This window comes from Mustelus asterias, chromosome 9, assembly GCF_964213995.1.
Source record: "Mustelus asterias chromosome 9, sMusAst1.hap1.1, whole genome shotgun sequence".
Lineage (NCBI taxonomy): Eukaryota > Metazoa > Chordata > Chondrichthyes > Carcharhiniformes > Triakidae > Mustelus > Mustelus asterias.
In genome coordinates, this window is record NC_135809.1 from 61675954 (window position 1) to 61696830 (window position 20877).

Sequence of the window (20877 nt, forward strand, 5' to 3'; positions counted from 1 at the left end):
CTCGGTCTGCACTGTCGGTCTCTGTCCGCACTCTCCGTCTCTGTCTGTGCTGTCAGTCTCTGTCTGCGCTGTCGGTCACTGTCCACAGTGTCTTTCTCTGTCTGCACTGTCGGTCTCTGTCCGCACTGTCGGTCTTTGTCCACAGTGTCTTTCTCTATCCGCGCTGTCAGTGTCTGTCTGCATAGTCAGTCTCTGTCTGCACTGTCGGTCTCTATCCGGACTGTCTGTCTTTGTCCACAGTGTCTTTCTCTATCCGCGCTGTCGGTGTCTGTCTGCACTGTCGGTGTCTGTCCGCACTGTCGGTGTCCGTCCGCACTGTCGGTGTCTGTCCGCACTGTCGGTCTCTGTCCGCACTGTCGGTCTCTGTCCGCACTGTCGGTCTCTGTCCGCACTGTCGGTCTCTGTCCGCACTGTCGGTCTCTGTCCGCACTGTCGGTCTCTGTCCGCACTGTCGGTCTCTGTCCGCACTGTCGGTCTCTGTCCGCACTGTCGGTCTCTGTCCGCACTGTCTTTCTCTGTCCGCTCTGTCTGTCTCTGTCCGCACTGTCTGTCTTTGTCCATCGTGTCTTTCTCTATCCGCACTGTCGGTGTCTATCCGCGTAGTCAGTCTCTGTCTGCTCTGTCGGTCTCTGTCTGCACTGTCTGTCTCTGTCCGCATCGTCTGTCTCTGTCCGCACTTTCAGTCTCTGTCCACTCTGGCGGCCTCTGTCCGCTCTGTCGGTCTCTGTCCGCACTTGCGGTCTCTGCCCGCGCTGTCGGTCTCTGTCCACACTGTCGGTCTCTGTCCACACTGTCTGTCTTTGTCCATAGTGTCTTTCTCTATGCGCACTGTCCATCACTGTCCACACTGTTGGTCTCTGTCCGCACTGTCCATCTCTGTCCACACTGTCGGTCTCTGTCCGCACTGTCGGTCTTTGTCCACAGTGCCTTTCTCTATCTGCACTGTCCATCTCTGTCCGCACTCTCCGTCTCTGTCTGTGCTGTCAGTCTCTGTCTGCGCTGTCGGTCACTGTCCACAGTGTCTTTCTCTGTCTGCACTGTCTGTGTCTGTCCGCACTGTCTGTCTCTGTCCGCACTGTCTGCTCTGTCCGCACTGTCTGTCTCTGTCCACACTGTCTGTCTCTGTCCGCACTGTCGGTCTCTGTCCGCACTGTCTTTGTCTGTCCGCACTGTCATTCATTGTCCGCACTGTCGTTCATTGTCCGCACTGTCGTTCATTGTCCGCACTCTCGGTCTCTGTCCGCACTGTCGCTCTCTGTCCGCACTGTCGCTCTCTGTCCGCACTGTGGGTCTCTGTCCGCACTGTCGCTCTCTGTCCGCACTGTCGCTCTCTGTCCGCACTGTCGCTCTCTGTCCGCACTGTCGCTCTCTGTCCGCACTGTCGCTCTCTGTCCGCACTGTCGGTCTCTGTCCGCATTGTCCATCTCTGTCCGCAGTGTCATTCATGTCCGCACTGTCGCTCTCTGTCCGCACTGTCGGACTCTGTCCGCACTGTTGGTCTCTGTCCGCACTGTCGGTCTCTGTCCACGCTGTCGGTCTCTGTCCACGCTGTCGGTCTCTGTCCACGCTGTCGGTCTCTGTCCGCACTTTGTGTCTCTGTCCGCCCTGTCTCTCTGTCCGCCCTGTCTCTCTGTCCGCCCTGTCTCTCTGTCCGCCCTGTCTCTCTGTCCGCCCTGTCTCTCTGTCCACCATGTCTCTCTGTCCACCCTGTCTCTCTGTCCGCCCTGTCTCTCTGTCCGCCCTGTCTCTCTGTCCGCCCTGTCTCTCTGTCCGCCCTGTCGGTCTCTGTCCGCCCTGTCTGTCTCTGTCCGCACTGTTTGTCTCTGTCCGCACTGTCTGTCTCTGTCCGCACTGTCGGTCTATGTCCGCACTGTCGGTCTATGTCCGCACTGTCGGTCTATGTCCGCACTGTCGGTCGATGTCCGCACTGTCGGTCTATGTCCACACTGTCGGTCTATGTCCGCACTGTCGGTCGATGTCCGCACTGTCGGTGTCTGTCCGCACTGTCGGTCTCGGTCCGCACTGTCGGTCTCTGTCCGCACTGTCGGTCTTTGTCCACAGTGCCTTTCTCTATCTGCACTGTCCATCTCTGTCCGCACTCTCCGTCTCTGTCTGTGCTGTCAGTCTCTGTCTGCGCTGTCGGTCACTGTCCACAGTGTCTTTCTCTGTCTGCACTGTCGGTCTCTGTCCGCACTGTCGGTCTTTGTCCACAGTGTCTTTCTCTATCCGCGCTGTCAGTGTCTGTCTGCATAGTCAGTCTCTGTCTGCACTGTCGGTCTCTATCCGGACTGTCTGTCTTTGTCCACAGTGTCTTTCTCTATCCGCGCTGTCGGTGTCTGTCCGCACTGTCGGTCTCTGTCCGCACTGTCGGTGTCCGTCCGCACTGTCGGTGTCTGTCCGCACTGTCGGTCTCTGTCCGCACTGTCGGTCTCTGTCCGCACTGTCGGTCTCTGTCCGCACTGTCGGTCTCTGTCCGCACTGTCGGTCTCTGTCCGCACTGTCGGTCTCTGTCCGCACTGTCGGTCTCTGTCCGCACTGTCGGTCTCTGTCCGCACTGTCGGTCTCTGTCCGCACTGTCGGTCTCTGTCCGCACTGTCTGTCTCTGTCCGCACTGTCTGTCTTTGTCCATCGTGTCTTTCTCTATCCGCACTGTCGGTGTCTATCCGCGTAGTCAGTCTCTGTCTGCTCTGTCGGTCTCTGTCTGCACTGTCGGTCTCTGTCCGCATTGTTGGTCTCTGTCTGCACTGTCTGTCTCTGTCCGCATCGTCTGTCTCTGTCCGCACTTTCAGTCTCTGTCTACTCTGGCGGCCTCTGTCCGCTCTGTCGGTCTCTGTCCGCACTTGCGGTCTCTGCCCGCGCTGTCGGTCTCTGTCCACACTGTCTGTCTTTGTCCATAGTGTCTTTCTCTATGCGCACTGTCCATCACTGTCCACACTGTTGGTCTCTGTCCGCACTGTCCATCTCTGTCCACACTGTCGGTCTCTGTCCGCACTGTCGGTCTTTGTCCACAGTGCCTTTCTCTATCTGCACTGTCCATCTCTGTCCGCACTCTCCGTCTCTGTCTGTGCTGTCAGTCTCTGTCTGCGCTGTCGGTCACTGTCCACAGTGTCTTTCTCTGTCTGCACTGTCTGTGTCTGTCCGCACTGTCTGTCTCTGTCCGCACTGTCTGCTCTGTCCGCACTGTCTGTCTCTGTCCATACTGTCTGTCTCTGTCCGCACTGTCGGTCTCTGTCCGCACTGTCTTTGTCCATAGTGTCTTTCTCTATCCGCACTGTCGGTGTCTGTCCGCGTAGTCAGTCTCTGTCCGCACTGTCTGTGTCTGTCCGCACTGTCGTTCATTGTCCGCACTGTCGTTCATTGTCCGCACTGTCGTTCATTGTCCGCACTGTCGGTCTCTGTCCGCACTGTGGGTCTCTGTCCGCACTGTCGCTCTCTGTCCGTACTGTCGCTCTCTGTCCGCACTGTCGCTCTCTGTCCGCACTGTCGCTCTCTGTCCGCACTGTCGCTCTCTGTCCGCACTGTCGCTCTCTGTCCGCACTGTTGGTCTCTGTCCGCACTGTCGGTCTCTGTCCACGCTGTCGGTCTCTGTCCACGCTGTCGGTCTCTGTCCACGCTGTCGGTCTCTGTCCGCACTTTGTGTCTCTGTCCGCCCTGTCTCTCTGTCCGCCCTGTCTCTCTGTCCACCATGTCTCTCTGTCCACCCTGTCTCTCTGTCCGCCCTGTCTCTCTGTCCGCCCTGTCTCTCTGTCCGCCCTGTCTCTCTGTCCGCCCTGTCTCTCTGTCCGCCCTGTCGGTCTCTGTCCGCCCTGTCTGTCTCTGTCCGCACTGTTTGTCTCTGTCCGCACTGTCTGTCTCTGTCCGCACTGTCGGTCTATGTCCGCACTGTCGGTCTATGTCCGCACTGTCGGTCTATGTCCGCACTGTCGGTCTATGTCCGCACTGTCGGTCTCGGTCCGCACTGTCGGTCTCGGTCCGCACTGTCGGTCTCTGTCCGCACTGTCGGTCTTTGTCCACAGTGCCTTTCTCTATCTGCACTGTCCATCTCTGTCCGCACTCTCCGTCTCTGTCTGTGCTGTCAGTCTCTGTCTGCGCTGTCGGTCACTGTCCACAGTGTCTTTCTCTGTCTGCACTGTCGGTCTCTGTCCGCACTGTCGGTCTTTGTCCACAGTGTCTTTCTCTATCCGCGCTGTCAGTGTCTGTCTGCGTAGTCAGTCTCTGTCTGCACTGTCGGTCTCTATCCGGACTGTCTGTCTTTGTCCACAGTGTCTTTCTCTATCCGCGCTGTCGGTGTCTGTCCGCACTGTCGGTGTCTGTCCGCACTGTCGGTGTCTGTCCGCACTTTCAGTCTCTGCCCGCGCTGTCTGTTTCTGTCCACACTTTCGGTCTTTGTCCACAGTGCCTTTCTCTATCTGCACTGTCCATCTCTGTCCGCACTCTCCGTCTCTGTCTGTGCTGTCAGTCTCTGTCTGCGCTGTCGGTCACTGTCCACGGTGTCTTTCTCTGTCTGCACTGTCTGTGTCTGTCCGCACTGTCTGTCTCTGTCCGCACTGTCTGCTCTGTCCGCACTGTCTGTCTCTGTCCACACTGTCTGTCTCTGTCTGCACTGTCGGTCTCTGTCCGCACTGTCTTTGTCCATAGTGTCTTTCTCTATCCGCACTGTCGGTGTCTGTCCGCGGAGTCAGTCTCTGTCCGCACTGTCTGTGTCTGTCCGCACTGTCGTTCATTGTCCGCACTGTCGTTCATTGTCCGCACTGTCGTTCATTGTCCGCACTGTCGGTCTCTGTCCGCACTGTCGCTCTCTGTCCGCACTGTCGCTCTCTGTCCGCACTGTCGCTCTCTGTCCGCACTGTCTGTGTCTGTCCGCACTGTCTTTCTCTGCCCGCTCTGTCTGTCTCTGTCCGCACTGTCTGTCTTTGTCCATAGTGTCTTTCTCTATCCGCACTGTCAGTGTCTATCCGTGTTGTCAGTCTCTGTCTGCTCTGTCGGTCTCTGTCTGCACTGTCTGTTTCTGTCCGCACTGTCTGTCTTGGTCCGCACTTCCAGTCTCTGTCTGCTCTGGCGGACTCTGTCCGCTCTGGCGGTCTCTGTCCGCACTTTCAGTCTCTGCCCGCGCTGTCTGTTTCTGTCCACGCTTTCGGTCTCTGTCCACACTGTCTGTCTTTGTCCATAGTGTCTTTCTCTGTCCACACAGTCGGTCTCTGTCCGCACTGACGGTCTCTGTCCGCACTGTCGGTCTCGGTCCGCACTGTCGGTCTCTGTCCGCACTGTCGGTCTTTGTCCACAGTGCCTTTCTCTATCTGCACTGTCCATCTCTGTCCGCACTCTCCGTCTCTGTCTGTCTCTGTGCGCACTGTCGGTCTCTGTCCGCACTGTTGGTCTCTGTCCGCACTGTCCATCTCTGTCCACACTGTTGGTCTCTGTCCGCACTGTCGGTCTCTGTCCGCACTCTCGGTCTCTATCCGCACTGTCGGTCTCTGTCCGCACTGTCGGTCTCTGTCAGCACTGTCGGTCTCTGTCTGCACTGTCGGTCTCTGTCCGCACTGTCGGTCTTTGTCCACAGTGTCTTTCTCTATCCGCGCTGTCGGTGTCTGTCCGCACTGTCGGTCTCTGTCCGCACTGTCGGTCTCTGTCCGCACTGTCGGTCTCTGTCCGCACTGTCGGTCTCTGTCCGCACTGTCGGTCTCTGTCCGCACTGTCGGTCTCTGTCCGCACTGTCGGTCTCTGTCCGCACTCTCCGTCTCTGTCTGTGCTGTCAGTCTCTGTCTGCGCTGTCGGTCACTGTCCACAGTGTCTTTCTCTGTCTGCACTGTCGGTCTCTGTCCGCACTGTCGGTCTTTGTCCACAGTGTCTTTCTCTATCCGCGCTGTCAGTGTCTGTCTGCGTAGTCAGTCTCTGTCTGCACTGTCGGTCTCTATCCGGACTGTCTGTCTTTGTCCACAGTGTCTTTCTCTATCCGCGCTGTCGGTGTCTGTCCGCACTGTCGGTGTCTGTCCGCACTGTGGGTCTCTGTCCGCACTGTCGGTCACTGTCCGCACTGACGGTCTCTGTCCGCACTGTCGGTCTCGGTCCGCACTGTCGGTCTCTGTCCGCACTGTCGGTCTTTGTCCACAGTGCCTTTCTCTATCTGCACTGTCCATCTCTGTCCGCACTCTCCGTCTCTGTCTGTCTCTGTGCGCACTGTCGGTCTCTGTCCGCACTGTTGGTCTCTGTCCGCACTGTCCATCTCTGTCCACACTGTCGGTCTCTGTCCGCACTGTCGGTCTCTATCCGCACTGTCGGTCTCTGTCCGCACTGTCGGTCTCTGTCCGCACTGTCGGTCTCTGTCTGCACTGTCGGTCTCTGTCCGCACTGTCGGTCTTTGTCCACAGTGTCTTTCTCTATCCGCGCTGTCGGTGTCTGTCCGCACTGTCGGTCTCTGTCCGCACTGTCGGTCTCTGTCCGCACTGTCGGTCTCTGTCCGCACTGTCGGTCTCTGTCCGCACTGTCGGTCTCTGTCCGCACTGTCGGTCTCTGTCCGCACTGTCGGTCTCTGTCCGCACTGTCGGTCTCTGTCCGCTCTCTCTGTCTCTGTCCGCACTGTCTGTCTTTGTCCATCGTGTCTTTCTCTATCCGCACTGTCGGTGTCTATCCGCGTAGTCAGTCTCTGTCTGCTCTGTCGGTCTCTGTCTGCACTGTCGGTCTCTGTCCGCATTGTTCGTCTCTGTCTGCACTGTCTGTCTCTGTCCGCATCGTCTGTCTCTGTCCGCTCTTTCAGTCTCTGTCCACTCTGGCGGCCTCTGTCTGCTCTGTCGGTCTCTGTCCGCACTTGCGGTCTCTGCCCGCGCTGTCGGTCTCTGTCCACACTGTCTGTCTTTGTCCATAGTGTCTTTCTCTATGCGCACTGTCCATCACTGTCCACACTGTTGGTCTCTGTCCGCACAGTCCATCTCTGTCCACACTGTCGGTCTCTGTCCGCACTGTCGGTCTCTGTCCGCACTATCGGTCTCTATCCGCACTGTCGGTCTCTGTCCGCACTGTCGGTCTCTGTACGCACTGTCGGTCTCTGTACGCACTGTCGGTCTCTGTCTGCACTGTCGCTCTCTGTCCGCACTGTCGGTCTCTGTCCGCACTGTCGGTCTCTGTCCGCACTTTCGGTCTCTGTCAGCACTGTCGGTCTCTGTGCGCCCTGTCGGTCTCTGTGCGCACTGTCGGTCTCTGTGAGCACTGTCGGTCTCTGTGCGCACTGTCGGTCTCTGTGCGCACTGTCGGTCTCTGTGCGCACTGTCGGTCTCTGTCCGCACTGTCGGTCTCTGTCCGCACAGTCGGTCTCTGTCCGCACTGTCTGTGTCTGTCCGCACTGTCTTTCTCTGTCCGCTCTGTCTGTCTCTGTCCGCACTGTCTGTCTTTGTCCATAGTGTCTTTCTCTATCCGCACTGTCAGTGTCTATCCACGTAGTCAGTCTCTGTCTGCTCTGTCGGTCTCTGTCTGCACTGTCGGTCTCTGTCCGCATTGTTGGTCTCTGTCTGCACTGTCTGTCTCTGTCCGCATCGTCTGTCTCTGTCCACACTTTCAGTCTCTGTCCACTCTGGCGGCCTCTGTCCGCTCTGTCGGTCTCTGTCCGCACTTGCGGTCTCTGCCCGCGCTGTCGGTCTCTGTCCACACTGTCTGTCTTTGTCCAGAGTGTCTTTCTCTATGCGCACTATCCATCACTGTCCACACTGTTGGTCTCTGTCCGCACTGTCCATCTCTGTCCACACTGTCGGTCTCTGTCCGCACTGTCGGTCTTTGTCCACAGTGCCTTTCTCTATCTGCACTGTCCATCTCTGTCCGCACTCTCCGTCTCTGTCTGTGCTGTCAGTCTCTGTCTGCGCTGTCGGTCACTGTCCACAGTGTCTTTCTCTGTCTGCACTGTCTGTGTCTGTCCGCACTGTCTGTCTCTGTCCGCACTGTCTGCTCTGTCCGCACTGTCTGTCTCTGTCCACACTGTCTGTCTCTGTCCGCACTGTCGGTCTCTGTCCGCACTGTCTTTGTCCACAGTGTCTTTCTCTATCCGCACTGTCGGTGTCTGTCCGCGTAGTCAGTCTCTGTCCGCACTGTCTGTGTCTGTCCGCACTGTCGTTCATTGTCCGCACTGTCGTTCATTGTCCGCACTGTCGTTCATTGTCCGCACTGTCGGTCTCTGTCCGCACTGTCGGTCTCTGTCCGCACTGTCGGTCTCTGTCCGCACTGTCGCTCTCTGTCCGCACTGTCGCTCTCTGTCCGCACTGTCGCTCTCTGTCCGCACTGTCGCTCTCTGTCCGCACTGTCGCTCTCTGTCCGCACTGTCGCTCTCTGTCCGCACTGTCGCTCTCTGTCCGCACTGTCGGTCTATGTCCGCACTGTCGGTCTATGTCCGCACTGTCGGTCTATGTCCGCACTGTCGGTCTATGTCCGCACTGTCGGTCTATGTCCGCACTGTCGGTCTATGTCCGCACTTTCGGTCTATGTCCGCACTGTCGGTCTCGGTCCGCACTGTCGGTCTCGGTCCGCACAGTCGGTCTCTGTCCGCACTGTCGGTCTTTGTCCACAGTGCCTTTCTCTATCTGCACTGTCCATCTCTGTCCGCACTCTCCGTCTCTGTCTGTGCTGTCAGTCTCTGTCTGCGCTGTCGGTCACTGTCCACAGTGTCTTTCTCTGTCTGCACTGTCGGTCTCTGTCCGCACTGTCGGTCTTTGTCCACAGTGTCTTTCTCTATCCGCGCTGTCAGTGTCTGTCTGCATAGTCAGTCTCTGTCTGCACTGTCGGTCTCTATCCGGACTGTCTGTCTTTGTCCACAGTGTCTTTCTCTATCCGCGCTGTCGGTGTCTGTCCGCACTGTCGGTGTCTGTCCGCACTGTCGGTGTCTGTCCGCACTTTCAGTCTCTGCCCGCGCTGTCTGTTTCTGTCCACACTTTCGGTCTTTGTCCACAGTGCCTTTCTCTATCTGCACTGTCCATCTCTGTCCGCACTCTCCGTCTCTGTCTGTGCTGTCAGTCTCTGTCTGCGCTGTCGGTCACTGTCCACGGTGTCTTTCTCTGTCTGCACTGTCTGTGTCTGTCCGCACTGTCTGTCTCTGTCCGCACTGTCTGCTCTGTCCGCACTGTCTGTCTCTGTCCACACTGTCTGTCTCTGTCCGCACTGTCGGTCTCTGTCCGCACTGTCTTTGTCCATAGTGTCTTTCTCTTTCCGCACTGTCGGTGTCTGTCCGCGTAGTCAGTCTCTGTCCGCACTGTCTGTGTCTGTCCGCACTGTCGTTCATTGTCCGCACTGTCGTTCATTGTCCGCACTGTCGTTCATTGTCCGCACTGTCGGTCTCTGTCCGCACTGTCGCTCTCTGTCCGCACTGTCGCTCTCTGTCCGCACTGTCGCTCTCTGTCCGCACTGTCTGTGTCTGTCCGCACTGTCTTTCTCTGCCCGCTCTGTCTGTCTCTGTCCGCACTGTCTGTCTTTGTCCATAGTGTCTTTCTCTATCCGCACTGTCAGTGTCGATCCGTGTAGTCAGTCTCTGTCTGCTCTGTCGGTCTCTGTCTGCACTGTCTGTTTCTGTCCGCACTGTCTGTCTTGGTCCGCACTTCCAGTCTCTGTCTGCTCTGGCGGCCTCTGTCCGCTCTGGCGGTCTCTGTCCGCACTTTCAGTCTCTGCCCGCGCTGTCTGTTTCTGTCCACACTTTCGGTCTCTGTCCACACTGTCTGTCTTTGTCCATAGTGTCTTTCTCTGTCCACACAGTCGGTCTCTGTCCGCACTGTCGGTCTCTGTCCGCACTGTCGGTCACTGTCCGCACTGACGGTCTCTGTCCGCACTGTCGGTCTCGGTCCGCACTGTCGGTCTCTGTCCGCACTGTCGGTCTTTGTCCACAGTGCCTTTCTCTATCTGCACTGTCCATCTCTGTCCGCACTCTCCGTCTCTGTCTGTCTCTGTGCGCACTGTCGGTCTCTGTCCGCACTGTTGGTCTCTGTCCGCACTGTCCATCTCTGTCCACACTGTCGGTCTCTGTCCGCAATGTCGGTCTCTGTCCGCACTGTCGGTCTCTATCCGCACTGTCGGTCTCTGTCCGCACTGTCGGTCTCTGTCCGCACTGTCGGTCTCTGTCTGCACTGTCGGTCTCTGTCCGCACTGTCGGTCTTTGTCCACAGTGTCTTTCTCTATCCGCGCTGTCGGTGTCTGTCCGCACTGTCGGTCTCTGTCCGCACTGTCGGTCTCTGTCCGCACTGTCGGTCTCTGTCCGCACTGTCGGTCTCTGTCCGCACTGTCGGTCTCTGTCCGCACTGTTGGTCTCTGTCCGCACTGTCGGTCTCTGTCCGCTCTCTCTGTCTCTGTCCGCACTGTCTGTCTTTGTCCATCGTGTCTTTCTCTATCCGCACTGTCGGTGTCTATCCGCGTAGTCAGTCTCTGTCTGCTCTGTCGGTCTCTGTCTGCACTGTCGGTCTCTGTCCGCATTGTTGGTCTCTGTCTGCACTGTCTGTCTCTGTCCGCATCGTCTGTCTCTGTCCGCACTTTCAGTCTCTGTCCACTCTGGCGGCCTCTGTCCGCTCTGTCGGTCTCTGTCCGCACTTGCGGTCTCTGCCCGCGCTGTCGGTCTCTGTCCGCATCGTCTGTCTCTGTCCGCACTTTCAGTCTCTGTCCACTCTGGCGGCCTCTGTCCGCTCTGTCGGTCTCTGTCCGCACTTGCGGTCTCTGCCCGCGCTGTCGGTCTCTGTCCACACTGTCTGTCTTTGTCCATAGTGTCTTTCTCTATGCGCACTGTCCATCACTGTCCACACTGTTGGTCTCTGTCCGCACTGTCCATCTCTGTCCGCACTGTCGGTCTCGGTCCGCACTGTCGGTCTCTGTCCACACTGTCTGTCTTTGTCCATAGTGTCTTTCTCTATGCGCACTGTCCATCACTGTCCACACTGTCGGTGTCTATCCACGGAATCAGTCTCTGTCTGCTCTGTCGGTCTCTGTCTGCACTGTCGGTCTCTGTCCACATTGTTGGTCTCTGTCTGCACTGTCTGTCTCTGTCCGCATCGTCTGTCTCTGTCCGCACTTTCAGTCTCTGTCCACTCTGGCGGCCTCTGTCCGCTCTGTCGGTCTCTGTCCGCACTTGCGGTCTCTGCCCGCGCTGTCGGTCTCTGTCCACACTGTCTGTCTTTGTCCATAGTGTCTTTCTCTATGCGCACTGTCCATCACTGTCCACACTGTTGGTCTCTGTCCGCACAGTCCATCTCTGTCCACACTGTCGGTCTCTGTCCGCACTGTCGGTCTCTGTCCGCACTATCGGTCTCTATCCGCACTGTCGGTCTCTGTCCGCACTGTCGGTCTCTGTACGCACTGTCGGTCTCTGTACGCACTGTCGGTCTCTGTCTGCACTGTCGCTCTCTGTCCGCACTGCCGGTCTCTGTCCGCACTGTCGGTCTCTGTCCGCACTTTCGGTCTCTGTCAACACTGTCGGTCTCCGTGCGCACTGTCGGTCTCTGTGCGCCCTGTCGGTCTCTGTGCGCACTGTCGGTCTCTGTGAGCATTGTCGGTCTCTGTGCGCACTGTCGGTCTCTGTGCGCACTGTCGGTCTCTGTGCGCACTGTCGGTCTCTGTCCGCACTGTCGGTCTCTGTCCGCACTGTCGGTCTCTGTCCGCACTGTCGGTCTCTGTCCGCACTGTCGGTCTCTGTCCGCACTGTCGGTCTCTGTCCGCACTGTCTGTGTCTGTCCGCACTGTCTTTCTCTGTCCGCTCTGTCTGTCTCTGTCCGCACTGTCTGTCTTTGTCCATAGTGTCTTTCTCTATCCGCACTGTCAGTGTCTATCCGCGTAGTCAGTCTCTGTCTGCTCTGTCTTTCTCTGTCCGCACTGTCTGTTTCTGTCCGCACTGTCTGTCTTGGTCCGCACTTCCAGTCTCTGTCTGCTCTGGCGGCCTCTGTCCGCTCTGGCGATCTCTGTCCGCACTTTCAGTCTCTGCCCGCGCTGTCTGTTTCTGTCCACACTTTCGGTCTCTGTCCACACTGTCTGTCTTTGTCCATAGTGTCTTTCTCTGTCCACACAGTCGGTCTCTGTCCGCACTGTCGGTCTCTGTCCGCACTGTCGGTCACTGTCCGCACTGACGGTCTCTGTCCGCACTGTCGGTCTCTGTCCACCCTGTCTATCTCTGTCCGCCCTGTCTGTCTCTGTCCGCCCTGTCTGTCTCTCTCCGCTCTGTCTGTCTCTGTGCGTACTGTCGGTCTCTGTCCACACTGTCGGTCTCTGTCCGCACTGTCAGTCTCTGTCCACACTGGCGGCCTCTGTCCGCTCTGTCGGCCTCTGTCCGCTCTGTCGGTCTCTGTCCGCACTGTCGGTCTCTGTCCGCACTGTCGGACTCTGTCCGCACTGTCGGTCACTGTCCGCACTGTCGGTCACTGTCCGCACTGTCTGTGTCTGTCCGCACTGTCTTTCTCTGCCCGCTCTGTCTGTCTCTGTCCGCACTGTCTGTCTTTGTCCATAGTGTCTTTCTCGATCCGCACTGTCAGTGTCGATCCGTGTTGTCAGTCTCTGTCTGCTCTGTCGGTCTCTGTTTGCACTGTCTGTTTCTGTCCGCACTGTCTGTCTTGGTCCGCACTTCCAGCCTCTGTCCGCTCTGGCGGTCTCTGTCCGCACTTTCAGTCTCTGCCCGCGCTGTCTGTTTCTGTCCACACTTTCGGTCTCTGTCCACACTGTCTGTCTTTGTCCATAGTGTCTTTCTCTGTCCACACAGTCGGTCTCTGTCCGCACTGTCGGTCTCTGTCCGCACTGTCGGTCACTGTCCGCACTGACGGTCTCTGTCCGCACTGTCGGTCTCTGTCTGCACTGTCGGTCTCTGTCCACCCTGTCTATCTCTGTCCGCCCTGTCTGTCTCTGTCCGCCCTGTCTGTCTCTCTCCGCTCTGTCTGTCACTGTGCGCACTGTCGGTCTCTGTCCGCACTGTCGGTCTCTGTCCACACTGGCGGCCTCTGTCCGCTCTGTCGGTCTCTGTCCGCACTGTCGGTCTCTGTCCGCACTGTCGGACTCTGTCCGCACTGTCGGTCACTGTCCGCACTGTCGGTCACTGTCCGCACTGTCTGTGTCTGTCCGCACTGTCTTTCTCTGCCCGCTCTGTCTGTCTCTGTCCGCACTGTCTGTCTTTGTCCATAGTGTCTTTCTCGATCCGCACTGTCAGTGTCGATCCGTGTCGTCAGTCTCTGTCTGCTCTGTCGGTCTCTGTTTGCACTGTCTGTTTCTGTCCGCGCTGTCTGTCTTGGTCCGCACTTCCAGCCTCTGTCCGCTCTGGCGGTCTCTGTCCGCACTTTCAGTCTCTGCCCGCGCTGTCTGTTTCTGTCCACACTTTCGGTCTCTGTCCACACTGTCTGTCTTTGTCCATAGTGTCTTTCTCTGTCCACACAGTCGGTCTCTGTCCGCACTGTCGGTCTTTGTCCACAGTGCCTTTCTCTATCTGCACTGTCCATCTCTGTCCGCACTCTCCGTCTCTGTCTGTGCTGTCAGTCTCTGTCTGCGCTGTCGGTCACTGTCCACAGTGTCTTTCTCTGTCTGCACTGTCGGTCTCTGTCCGCACTGTCGGTCTCTGTCCGCACTGTTGGTCTCTGTCCGCACTGTCCATCTCTGTCCACACTGTCGGTCTCTGTCCGCACTGTCGGTCTCTGTCCACACTGTCGGTCTCTGTCCGCACTGTCGGTCTCTATCCGCACTGTCGGTCTCTGTCCGCACTGTCGGTCTCTGTCCGCACTGTCGGTCTCTGTCTGCACTGTCGGTCTCTGTCCGCACTGTCGGTCTTTGTCCACAGTGTCTTTCTCTATCCGCGCTGTCGGTGTCTGTCCGCACTGTCGGTCTCTGTCCGCACTGTCGGTCTCTGTCCGCACTGTCGGTCTCTGTCCGCACTGTCGGTCTCTGTCCGCACTGTCGGTCTCTGTCCGCACTGTCGGTCTCTGTCCGCACTGTCGGTCTCTGTCCGCTCTCTCTGTCTCTGTCCGCACTGTCTGTCTTTGTCCATCGTTCTTTCTCTATCCGCACTGTCGGTGTCTATCCGCGTAGTCAGTCTCTGTCTGCTCTGTCGGTCTCTGTCTGCACTGTCGGTCTCTGTCCGCATTGTTGGTCTCTGTCTGCACTGTCTGTCTCTGTCCGCATCGTCTGTCTCTGTCCGCTCTTTCAGTCTCTGTCCACTCTGGCGGCCTCTGTCTGCTCTGTCGGTCTCTGTCCGCACTTGCGGTCTCTGCCCGCGCTGTCGGTCTCTGTCCACACTGTCTGTCTTTGTCCATAGTGTCTTTCTCTATGCGCACTGTCCATCACTGTCCACACTGTTGGTCTCTGTCCGCACAGTCCATCTCTGTCCACACTGTCGGTCTCTGTCCGCACTGTCGGTCTCTGTACGCACTGTCGGTCTCTGTACGCACTTGCGGTCTCTGCCCGCGCTGTCGGTCTCTGTGCACACTGTCTGTCTTTGTCCATAGTGTCTTTCTCTATGCGCACTGTCCATCACTGTCCACACTGTTGGTCTCTGTCCGCACAGTCCATCTCTGTCCACACTGTCGGTCTCTGTCCGCACTGTCGGTCTCTGTCCGCACTATCGGTCTCTATCCGCACTGTCGGTCTCTGTCCGCACTGTCGGTCTCTGTACGCACTGTCGGTCTCTGTACGCACTGTCGGTCTCTGTCTGCACTGTCGGTCTCTGTCTGCACTGTCGCTCTCTGTCCGCACTGCCGGTCTCTGTCCGCACTGTCGGTCTCTGTCCGCACTTTCGGTCTCTGTCAGCACTGTCGGTCTCTGTGAGCACTGTCGGTCTCTGTCCGCACTGTCGGTCTCTGTCCGCACTGTCGGTCTTTGTCCACAGTGCCTTTCTCTATCTGCACTGTCCATCTCTGTCCGCACTCTCCGTCTCTGTCTGTGCTGTCAGTCTCTGTCTGCGCTGTCGGTCACTGTCCACGGTGTCCTTCTCTGTCTGCACTGTCTGTGTCTGTCCGCACTGTCTGTCTCTGTCCGCACTGTCTGCTCTGTCCGCACTGTCTGTCTCTGTCCACACTGTCTGTCTCTGTCCGCACTGTCGGTCTCTGTCCGCACTGTCTTTGTCCATAGTGTCTTTCTCTATCCGCACTGTCGGTGTCTGTCCGCGTAGTCAGTCTCTGTCCGCACTGTCTGTGTCTGTCCGCACTGTCGTTCATTGTCCGCACTGTCGTTCATTGTCCGCACTGTCGTTCATTGTCCGCACTGTCGGTCTCTGTCCGCACTGTCGCTCTCTGTCCGCACTGTCGCTCTCTGTCCGCACTGTCGCTCTCTGTCCGCACTGTCTGTGTCTGTCCGCACTGTCTTTCTCTGCCCGCTCTGTCTGTCTCTGTCCGCACTGTCTGTCTTTGTCCATAGTGTCTTTCTCTATCCGCACAGTCAGTGTCGATCCGTGTAGTCAGTCTCTGTCTGCTCTGTCGGTCTCTGTCTGCACTGTCTGTTTCTGTCCGCACTGTCTGTCTTGGTCCGCACTTCCAGTCTCTGTCTGCTCTGGCGGCCTCTGTCCGCTCTGGCGGTCTCTGTCCGCACTTTCAGTCTCTGCCCGCGCTGTCTGTTTCTGTCCACACTTTCGGTCTCTGTCCACACTGTCTGTCTTTGTCCATAGTGTCTTTCTCTGTCCACACAGTCGGTCTCTGTCCACACTGTCGGTCTCTGTCCGCACTGTCGGTCTCTGTCCGCACTGTCGGTCACTGTCCGCACTGACGGTCTCTGTCCGCACTGTCGGTCTCGGTCCGCACTGTCGGTCTCTGTCCGCACTGTCGGTCTTTGTCCACAGTGCCTTTCTCTATCTGCACTGTCCATCTCTGTCCGCACTCTCCGTCTCTGTCTGTTTCTGTGCGCACTGTCGGTCTCTGTCCGCACTGTTGGTCTCTGTCCGCACTGTCCATCTCTGTCCACACTGTCGGTCTCTGTCCGCACTGTCGGTCTCTGTCCGCACTGTCGGTCTCTATCCGCACTGTCGGTCTCTGTCCGCACTGTCGGTCTCTGTCTGCACTGTCGGTCTCTGTCCGCACTGTCGGTCTTTGTCCACAGTGTCTTTCTCTATCCGCGCTGTCGGTCTCTGTCCGCACTGTCGGTCTCTGTCCGCACTGTCGGTCTCTGTCCGCACTGTCGGTCTCTGTCCGCACTGTCGGTCTCTGTCCGCACTGTCGGTCTCTGTCCGCACTGTCGGTCTCTGTCCGCACTGTCGGTCTCTGTCCACACTGTCTGTCTTTGTCCATAGTGCCTTTCTCCATCCGCACTGTCCATCTCTGTCCACACTGTCAGTCTCTGTCCGCACTGTCGGTCTCTGCCCGCACTGTCGGTCTCTGTCCGCACTGTCGGTCTCTGTCCGCACTGTCGGTCTCTGTCCGCACTGTCAGTCTCTGTCCGCGCTGTCGGTCACTGTCCACAGTGTCTTTCTCTGTCCGCACTGTCGGTCTCTGTCCGCACTGTCGGTCACTGTCCGCACTGACGGTCACTGTCCGCACTGACGGTCTCTGTCCGCACTGTCGGTCTCTGTCCGCCCTTTCTGTCCCTGTCCGCCCTGTCTGTCTCTGTCCGCCCTGTCTGTCTCTCTCCGCTCTGTCTGTCTCTGTGCGCACTGTCGGTCTCTGTCCGCACTGTCGGTCTCTGTCCGCACTGTCGGTCTCTGTCCGCACTGTCGGTGTCTGTCCACACTGGCGGCCTCTGTCCGCTCTGTCGGTCTCTGTCCGCACTGTCTGTCTCTGGCCGCACTGTCTGTCTCTGTCCGCACTGTCGGTCTCTGTCCGCACTGTCGGTCTCTGTCCGCACTGTCGGACTCTGTCCGCACTGTCGGTCACTGTCCGCACTGTCCGTCTCTACCCGCGCTGTCGGTCTCTGTCCGCACTGCCTGTGTCTGTCCGCACTGCCTGTGTCTGTCCGCACTGTCTGTCTCTGTCCGCACTGTCTGTCTCTGTCCGCACTGTCTGTCTCTGTCCGCACTGTCTGTCTCTGTCCGCACTGTCTGTCCCTGTCCGCACTGTCTGTCTCTGCCCGCACTGTCGTTCTCTGTCCCCACTGTCTGTCTTTGTCCATAGTGTCTTTCTCTATCCGCACTGTCGGTGTCTGTCCGCGTAGTCAGTCTCTGTCCGCACTGTCTGTGTCTGTCTGCAGTGTCTGTCTCTGTCCGCACTGTCTGCCTCTGTCCGCACTGTCTGTCCTGGTCCGCACTTTCAGTCTCTGTCTGCTCTGGCGGCCTCTGTCCGCTCTGTCGGTCTCTGTCCGCACTGTCTGTCTCTGGCCGCACTGTCGGTCTCTGTCCGCCCTGTCGGTCTCTGTCTGCACTGTCGGTCTCTGTCCGCACTTTCAGTCTCTATCCGCACTGTTTGTCTCTGTCCGCACTGTCGGTCTCTGTCCGCACTGTCTGTCTCTGTCCGCACTGTCTGCCTCTGTCCGCACTGTCTGTCCTGGTCCGCACTTTCAGTCTCTGTCTGCTCTGGCGGCCTCTGTCCGCTCTGTCGGTCTCTGTCCGCACTGTCTGTCTCTGGCCGCACTGTCGGTCTCTGTCCGCCCTGTCGGTCTCTGTCTGCACTGTCGGTCTCTGTCCGCACTTTCAGTCTCTATCCGCACTGTCAGTCTCTGTCCGCACTTTCAGTCTCTGCCCGCGCTGGCTGTCTCTGTCCACACTGTCAGTCTCTGTCTGCACTGTCGGTCTTTGTCCGCACTGTCGGTCTCTGTCCGCACTGTCGGTCTCTGTCCGCACTGTCGGTCTCTGTCCGCGCTGTCGGTCACTGTCCACAGTGTCTTTCTCTGTCTGCACTGTCGGTCTCTGTCCGGGCTGTCTGTCTTTGTCCACAGTGTCTTTCTCTATCCGCGCTGTCGGTGTCTGTCCGCACTCTCCGCCTCTGTCCGCAATGTCTTTCATGTCCGCACTGTCGGACTCTGTTCGCGCTGTTTGTCTCTGTCCGCACTGTCGGTCTTTGTCCGCACTGTCGGTCTTTGTCCGCACTGTCTGTCTCTGTCCGCACTGTCTGTCTCTGTCCGCACTGTCTGTCTCTGCCCGCACTGTCGTTCTCTGTCCCCACTGTCTGTCTTTGTCCATAGTGTCTTTCTCTATCCGCACTGTCGGTGTCTGTCCGCGTAGTCAGTCTCTGTCCGCACTGTCTGTGTCTGTCTGCAGTGTCGGTCTTTGTCCGCACTGTTTGTCTCTGTCCGCACTGTCGGTCTCTGTCCGCACTGTCTGTCTCTGTCCGCACTGTCTGCCTCTGTCCGCACTGTCTGTCCTGGTCCGCACTTTCAGTCTCTGTCTGCTCTGGCGGCCTCTGTCCACTCTGTCGGTCTCTGTCCGCACTTTCAGTCTCTGCCCGCGCTGTCTGTCTCTGTCCGCACTGTCTGTCTCTGGCCGCACTGTCGGTCTCTGTCCGCCCTGTCGGTCTCTGTCTGCACTGTCGGTCTCTGTCCGCACTTTCAGTCTCTATCCGCACTGTCAGTCTCTGTCCGCACTTTCAGTCTCTGCCCGCGCTGGCTGTCTCTGTCCACACTGTCAGTCTCTGTCTGCACTGTCGGTCTTTGTCCGCACTGTCGGTCTCTGTCCGCACTGTCGGTCTCTGTCCGCACTGTCGGTCTCTGTCCGCGCTGTCGGTCACTGTCCACAGTGTCTTTCTCTGTCTGCACTGTCGGTCACTGTCCGGGCTGTCTGTCTTTGTCCACAGTGTCTTTCTCTATCCGCGCTGTCGGTGTCTGTCCGCACTCTCCGTCTCTGTCCGCAATGTCTTTCATGTCCGCACTGTCGGACTCTGTTCGCGCTGTTTGTCTCTGTCCGCACTGTCGGTCTTTGTCCGCACTGTCGGTCTTTGTCCACACTGACGGTCTCTGTCCGCACTGTCTGTGTCTGTCCGCACTGTCTGTGTCTGTCCGCACTGTCTGTCTCTGTCCGCACTGTCTGTCTCTGTCCGCACTGTCTGTCTCTGTCCACACTGTCTGTCTCTGTCCGCACTGTCGCTCTCTGTCCGCACTGTCGCTCTCTGTCCGCACTGTCGCTCTCTGTCCGCACTGTCGCTCTCTGTCCGCCCTGGCGGAATCTGTCCGCACTGTCGGTCTCTGTCCGCACTGTCGGTCTCTGTCCTCACTGTCTGTCTCTGTCCGCACTGTCGGCCTCTGTCCGCACTGTCGGTTTCTGTCCGCACTGTCGGTCTCTGTCCGCACTGTCGGTCTCTGTCTGCACTGTGGGTCTCTGTCTGCACTGTCATCTCTGTCCGTACTGTTGGTCTCTGTCCGCACTGTCGGTCTCTGTCCGCACTGTCGGTCTCTGTCCACGCTGTCGGTCTCTGTCCACGCTGTCGGTCTCTGTCCACGCTGTCGGTCTCTGTCCGCACTGTCGGTCTCTGTCCGCACTGTCGGTCTCTGTCCGCACTGTCGGTCTCTGTCCACGCTGTCGGTCTCTGTCCACGCTGTCGGTCTCTGTCCGCGCTGTCAGTCACTGTCCGCGCTGTCGGTCTTTGTCCGCACTTTGTGTCTCTGTCCTCCCTGTCTCTCTGTCCGCCCTGTCTCTCTGTCCGCCCTGTCTCTCTGTCCGCCCTGTCGGTCTCTGTCTTTCCTGTCTGTCTCTGTCCGCACTGTCTGTCTCTGTCCGCACTGTCTGTCTCTGTCCGCACTGTCTGTCTCTGTCCGCACTGTCGGTCTATGTCCGCACTGTCGGTCTATGTCCGCACTGTCGGTCTATGTCCGCACTGTCGGTCTATGTCCGCACTGTCGGTCTATGTCCGCACTGTCGGTCTATGTCCGCACTGTCGGTCTCGGTCCGCACTGTCGGTCTCGGTCCGCACAGTCGGTCTCTGTCCGCACTGTCGGTCTATGTCCGCACTGTCGGTCTATGTCCGCACTGTCGGTCTATGTCCGCACTGTCGGTCTCGGTCCGCACTGTCGGTCTCGGTCCGCACAGTCGGTCTCTGTCTGCACTGTCGGTCTTTGTCCACAGTGCCTTTCTCTATCTGCACTGTCCATCTCTGTCCGCACTCTCCGTCTCTGTCTGTGCTGTCAGTCTCTGTCTGCGCTGTCGGTCACTGTCCACAGTGTCTTTGTCTGCACTGTCCGTCTCTGTCCGCACTGTCGGTCTTTGTCCACAGTGTCTTTCTCTATCCGCACTGTCGGTGTCTGTCCGCGTAGTCAGTCTCTGTCCGCACTGTCTGTGTCTGTCTGCAGTGTCGGTCTTTGTCCGCACTGTTTGTCTCTGTCCGCACTGTCGGTCTCTGTCCGCACTGTCTGTCTCTGTCCGCACTGTCTGTCACTGTCCGCACTGTCTGCCTCTGTCCGCACTGTCTGTCCTGGTCCGCACTTTCAGTCTCTGTCTGCTCTGGCGGCCTCTGTCCGCTCTGTCGGTCTCTGTCCGCACTTTCAGTCTCTGCCCGCGCTGTCTGTCTCTGTCCGCACTGTCTGTCTCTGGCCGCACTGTCGGTCTCTGTCCGCCCTGTCGGTCTCTGTCTGCACTGTCGGTCTCTGTCCGCACTTTCAGTCTCTATCCGCACTGTCAGTCTCTGTCCGCACTTTCAGTCTCTGCCCGCGCTGGCTGTCTTTGTCCGCACATTCGGTCTCTGTCCGCACTGTCGGTCTCTGTCCGCACTGTCGGTCTCTGTCCGCGCTGTTGGTCACTGTCCACAGTGTCTTTCTCTATCCGCGCTGTCGGTGTCTGTCCGCACTCTCCGTCTCTGTCCGCAATGTCTTTCATGTCCGCACTGTCGGACTCTGTTCGCGCTGTTTGTCTCTGTCCGCACTGTCGGTCTTTGTCCGCACTGTCGGTCTTTGTCCGCACTGTCGGTCTCTGTCCGCACTGTCTGTGTCTGTCCGCACTGTCTGTGTCTGTCCGCACTGTCTGTCTCTGTCCGCACTGTCTGTCTCTGTCCGCACTGTCTGTCTCTGTCCGCACTGTCGCTCTCTGTCCGCACTGTCGCTCTCTGTCCGCACTGT